Raw genomic sequence first — 6382 nt, forward strand, 5'->3', positions numbered from 1 at the left:
CCACTTCTACTTCCTACTGCTCTACTTCTTTCTCAGCCTCAGCTTTTTCAGTCAACACTTGAGTTTGTTCGGGATTCGCAACCTTTCCAGACCTTAAAGTGATTGCCTTTACCTGCTCATTAGCTTCCCTCTTTCCTGGCACTTTAGTGTCACTAGGTAGTGTGCCAGGCTGTCGATTAAGCAAGATATTGGCAATTTGCCCAATTTGATTATCCAAGGTCTTGATAGAAATGGCTTGACTCTTGCACATAAGTTTCAACTCCTCTAATTCATATTTTTCAGTGGCTTGTTGCAGCTAGAGTTGTTGTGTTGGTGCATATTACGGTTGCTGAAACTAGGGGGGTTGTACTACTTAGATGGATACTGCTGATAAGGCTTCCGCATTCTGAGTGTTGCTCCAACTGAAATTAGGATGATTGCGGTTGTTGGGATGATAAGTGGTTGGCACAGGTTGCTGCGAACGCTGAAAGTTGCTCACGAACTGAGCTGATTCACTAGAAATTGTGCACTAATCAGTCTCGTGGGCATCAACACAAAGCTCACAGACAATAGCGATTTGATTAACTCCATAATTAACCGAAGTGTCCACCTTCATCGTCAAAGTCTTAAGTTCGGCAGCTATAGCAGTTGCTGCATCCAACTCCAGAATTCCTGCTACCTTTCCCTGAGTCAGTCTCTGGGAAGGATTTTGGTACTCATTAGCAGCCATCAGGTCAATAAGTTCATAAGATTCATCGTAGCGTTTAGCCCACAAGGCTCCTCCTGATGCTACATCAAGCATGGTTCTAGAAGTAGCACCCAATCCATTGTAGAAAAAATTAACAATCATCCAATCACGCATGACATGGTGTGGGCACTTCCTTAGCATCTCCTCATATCGATCCCAAGCCTCACATAGAGATTCTCCAGTTTGCTGAGCAAACTGAGTAAGAGCATTCCTTATTGCAGCAGTCTTCGCCATAGGGAAGAATTTATTGAGAAACTTTTGAGTGAGATCTTCCCAAGTTGATAGACCCTGCTGGTAGAGAATGTAACCAGCACTTAGCCTTGTCCCTCAGAGAGAATGGGAAGAGTCGCAGCTTGATCACATCTTCAGTCACATCATTGAATTTGAAAGTGTCGCAGATATCGACAGAAAAATATTCCAGTCTAATCTATTTACACTTTTACAGAATTAAGTGATATAATATAGAATCCAAACTTAGATTATCATACAACTTACTTAGGGTTGTCAATTTTGACTTAGTCTTGTTAAAGCACAGGCATGTCTTGCACAACAATCTCCCCTAATTTGTGAGAAGATTGCTTATCACAAATTCATGCCTGTTAACAAGACTAACCCCAAGCTACAATGGACAAACGAACTTTACATAAAAATTGACAAAAATATAATATTTATATAGTAGGTGATTTCTTAAGTTTGATAGATACAAACATCAGACAAATGTACCATCTCCTGTTTCTTCTCTAATGAGGTCCTTTAAGTTTACAAGAATTTCCAGTTCCTCAATGATTGGTGGCCTCCTTAAAGCTTCTACAAGTTTGAGTTTGTCATGTAATGGGTATCGACTTAATAAATCAATCCTAAACCTTGAGATTCTGCCTGCTTTGATATTAGAAATTGTCCATCTTTAGTGACTATGCTCATCCCTTTTGCCTTGAGATCTTCGGATTTTTGAATGTATATTTCTATTTCCTCATCATACTTTCTCTTCCTCTCCTCACTTTCAGCTTTGTTTCTTGCTCTTCTTTCTTCCCTTTCTACCAACCATTCATCCAAAACAGACCTTCATGCCTTAGTTGCAGTATCCTTATCCTTCAGTAAGCTTATCACTCTTTTGATCTTTGTGGGTGAAAAAGTGTCCATTAAGTTGCTGGCAAGAAATGTGAAGGATCTATCCTGATAGTATATTCTTACTTCCCTTAGTGTTACAACCCAAACTTTGACCATTTCTTCGGCTAATTGTTGAAAGTAGTCTTCATCTATGATGCATCAGTTTAGAGGTAGAAAATCAATTTGATTAAAGCAGTTCCAGATGGACCTCTCAGTAACTTAAATTTTCTTTGATTTTCTCCCAATAGACTTGTAGTGAATTTTGGTTGATGGCTTAAAAGAAGGTAGGTTTGAGATTTTCTTGAAAAATGTTTGGCTTGAGGTGATTGGGATTTTTAGAAAGAAATTAGCAGTTTGTTTGTACAAGTATTTAGGCTTTGAGGTATGAGTGGTTTAGTATTTGAGTTTGTTGGCTTAGAGAGTTGAGCTTGGTTAATTTGGATTGGTAGGGATTATTTTTGTGGTCTTGAACCATCTTGCCTTTTCTTCCTTCTCCTTTCTTCCCATTTCTTCCTCTCGTCTTCCTTCTTCTTTTCATCCCCTTTCTTTTCCTTTTCTTTGTTGCCAGTTTCTCTAGAATATTGACTTGGATTTGAGCTAGAAGGTTTTTGCTCATCATGCTTCTGCTTATCATCATCTTTGTCATCTTATAAATTAAATTACAGATTGGGCAACATGGTGTCAACATTCAGTAGATACCTGTCCAGGATCCTTATCATCTCTTCATCCTCAGCCTTCTTGTTCTTTTTGTACTTTAGATCAGACTGAATAGTCATGATCAAACTCATGTTTTATTTGACACAGTTTTTGGAAACAATAAGTTGTTTGCATTATTTGGTTCTTGGACAGATTTAGGCCATCCCTTTATTTGGATATAAATAGGCTTCGGGAAAAGCTGCTATCTGTGCATTTTTGAGCTCATGAAGCAATTGAGTGTCCTCTATGATGACTACATGTACCTTTTCGATCACTACATCCAGCTCATATGCTCTTCGAGTTCTGAGATTTTAAAGAGATGCTTGAAGACATTTTTCCATACCACCATCATTAATATTTACAACAATTCTCTTCTGCAAATAGTTTTCAATATTCACAACCACTGCCCTAATGGAGTTGATGTTCTTGGCTAATGCTCTTTTGTAGGTGATGTAGTTGTTTTGAAGAGACATCCTCAAGACTGCAAGAAGTTCACTAAATTCTTGATCTTGATTTGATCCTTTTGCGGCCTTGTTGAGTCTGTCTTTTCCTACATCTTAAAATTTTTAAGTTTGTGAAGAAATTTGACCATGTTGAATTGATGTGATAGGCTCCTTGGATTTAGATTTACCAGCATCCTTGGAATGTTGAATCCTAGCTTCAATCTCCCCCTTAGTCTTGGTGACAGGCATGAGTAGGGGAGTTGGTAATTCTGGCCTTACATCTTCAATTAAAGAGGGCAATGGGATATTGAGCTTTCCCATGATGGCTCCCAAAGCTACAGAATTCTGCATTTGGAGATGCTTGTGAGAGTCCACCAGGGTTTTGATGTCTGTTTGTTGACTCTGCACCAAAGATGTGAGAGCTTGTACTTGTGTATTTAGTGAGTCATTTGAGTTTTGGAGAGAAGAGACTTGCTGTTGAAGTTCTTGAATTTGCATGGTTGATGAGGAGTTAGATGTGGAGGAAGTAGAGGCCCCAAAAGTATCATGCACAGCCTTCTTAATTTCTTCCATGAGCAAGGCTGAAGGAGTGTATCTGCTAGAGTGCATTTGATCCAGCTTCAGTCTTGAGTCATTGGAGTTAGTGAAATGATTTTGAACTTGGTCATGCAGGGCTACAAATGAGGTTCTCAGATTCTTGACACTAGTTTCCACCCCACTTAGATCATACCTAGACATTTGATCAGCAAAGGTTGTGAATTTGTTCTTGATCTCTATCTGTGAGGGAATGATTTGATCCATCTTTTCTCTAACCATCTTCATAATCTTGTCTTGATGCCCAGTTAGAGTAATTTGAAGTGCTTTTCCAAAGTTGTGGAAAGCTTTGATTTGAGCTTTATATACTTCATTTACTGCATCATATACTTCATGTGGGGATAATGATCTAGCATTGCTCCCCAAGATGGTTAGATACTTTTCCCTAAATTTAGCTAGCACAACATCCATTTCAATTGAGAATTCTTTGTCTAGCCATGCATCATAGTTTGCATCCTGACCAGCTTCATCAACAATCTTAGCATGTTGTTCTTCAACGTCTGTCTGGTAGGATAGCATGATGGCCTGGTAGTCTTGATTTGACATGTTGGATTTGAGAAGATGCTGTGAAATTTGAGCAAGGCCACCAATTTGGACTACCATGAGATCATCAACTGTGGAAGGTTGAGATGCAGCTTCTTGTAGCCATTGGATATGAGGTTATGTCCTTGTGGTTGAGAAGTGGAAGGTAGATTTGTTGGATGAGAAGGAGATAGTGTGACTGAACCACATGTGACAAGAGTCACAGGTTTACTCACAGGTTGCTATGTGGTTATGACAGGCTGGTGTTCTCCACTTGTGGTGGGAACCTCCAGTTGAATTGGAGGGGATTTGGATGGGTTATTGTCATGTACACCAGCCTCAAATTCTTGTGCTTCTTGCAAAGCACTGTCACATGAATGTGATGTTCTTGCTCTCCAATAACATGATCATTAGCAATTGTACTCCCAGCTTCAATTATTAGTGCAATTTTATCTAGGGTTTTGAGGGGAGTTGTTCCTGTGACAGGAACCTCCAATTGAATAAGAGAGGATTTAGATAACTCCACCTTAGGAGTACTACCCTCAATCCTTACAGCCTGTGAAGGCTGATTTGCACATGAAGATGCATATGTAACCACCACGGGGTCTTCAGTAAAATCGCAACATATTCTTATATATCACTTGGTCGAGATCCACATACTCCTCATTCAAGATCCCCCAAAGTGAAATAGCACGATCGACAGTAACATCATGCTGATGCGAAGAAGGCATAATATTGGCGCACACAAAAGCATTCCATGCTCGAGCATACCTATTCATGCATGCAGCCAGAAAAGTGAGCGTTCATCCGTGCCCTTCTTGCACTTCCATTATGTTCTCGGAACACACAACTCAGCCACAATATGGTCAAGATCAAAATCCTCCCTCGACTTGTTCACCCATTCCTCTTGCATCGGCTTTCTCGCGGGTTAATTGATAATCCTACGAATAGCCGCCAGTGTGTAATCCACCGTCAAACCACGTACCACAGAAAACCCATTCTTATCAGCCCTTGCATTAGCATAAAACTCACGAACAATACTCATTGGGACAGCAGCAGGTACCTCGCGAAAAGTTTGCCATCCCATCTCAGTAATCATCTCCAAGAGCTTTTCATCTTACGCAGTGGGTAAGAAACCTCTCTCCTTCACAATTATTTTGGACAACAATCGATTAAACTCAGCTTGTGCATCCGGAGAAGAAAATCGAGCCATTGCGCCACCAGCACTCGAATCCAACGAGTGACTAGACCTGCTACTCAACACGACTCTCGATCTCTTGGGTGCCATGAGAACAATAAGGATTTTGTGTGTTAGTGAATATGAAAAACTAGGGTTTTGAGAGAATAGGAAGATGTATGTATATAAGAGATGTATATGTATATATAGGCTAGGTGAGGGAATGGGTAGGGTTAAGAATTGATTAAGAATAGGAATTAGGGTAGAAAAAGGAATAAAATTCGGCTGGGGTGCTTTTGTTTTGAATTTTTCTGTTTTTCTATTTTTTTTCTCCAGAACCTCTGTGCGGCCGCCCCGCATACCCGCGCGGCCGCGCCAACTTTCTGACATTTTCGCGCGGCCGCCCCGCTTCTGGCGCGGGCGTGCCGGGCTTCTGAAAAACTGATTTTTTTTTATTTTTTTCATTTTTTTCTTTTTGTCGATCTCACTATACAACAAATATGGGTTACCTCCCACGAAGTGCTTGGTTAACGTCTCTAGCTTGACGTGAAACTTCGAATCAAGTTGTTGAAAGAACGGCTCTCACCACCTCCCGGTTCACCGTATCTCCATATTAATTCTTCAATCTATGCCCATTCACCTTGAACGCTTGATCCGGATGCGTTTTAAAAATCTCCACAGCTTTATGTGGAAACACAATTTTGACCATGAATGGCCCTGATCACCTCGACTTAAATTTTCCCGAAAAAAGTCGGAGACGAGAGTTGTACAATAGAACCTTCTGACCGGGCACAAAATACTTGCGCACTAATCTCCTATCATGCCATCTCTTGACTTTCTCCTTATACACTTCGTTATTCTCATAAGCCTGTAGTCGAAACTCCTTGAGTTCATTTAGTTGAAGCATTATTTTCTCTCCAGCAGCTTCCAAGCCAAGATTTAGCTTAGTCAAAGCCTAATATGCTTTATGCTCTAACTTTGCAGGTGTAGCGACTAGGAATTTCGTGACGTGATTAAGTGAATAAAGTATAATTTTGTGGTGTAATTATAAATTATGTGATTAAATAAAGGGTTAAATGATTTTGTTGGTTAATTGCCTTTATTGTATATTAGTAA

The 6382-nt window shown here is 40.1% G+C and overlaps 1 non-coding gene across 1 annotated transcript; it reads left to right on the plus strand.

Moving 5' to 3' along the window:
- The first annotated feature begins 839 nt into the window (after positions 1 to 839).
- On the plus strand, positions 840 to 946 carry LOC141715354 (small nucleolar RNA R71). Its single transcript, XR_012572120.1, has one exon. It is a non-coding gene; the product is annotated as a small nucleolar RNA R71 (small nucleolar RNA).
- The last annotated feature ends 5436 nt before the right edge of the window (positions 947 to 6382 follow it).

Source organism: Apium graveolens, chromosome 3 (genome assembly GCF_009905375.1).
Source record: "Apium graveolens cultivar Ventura chromosome 3, ASM990537v1, whole genome shotgun sequence".
In the NCBI taxonomy this organism is placed as follows: Eukaryota; Viridiplantae; Streptophyta; class Magnoliopsida; order Apiales; family Apiaceae; genus Apium; species Apium graveolens.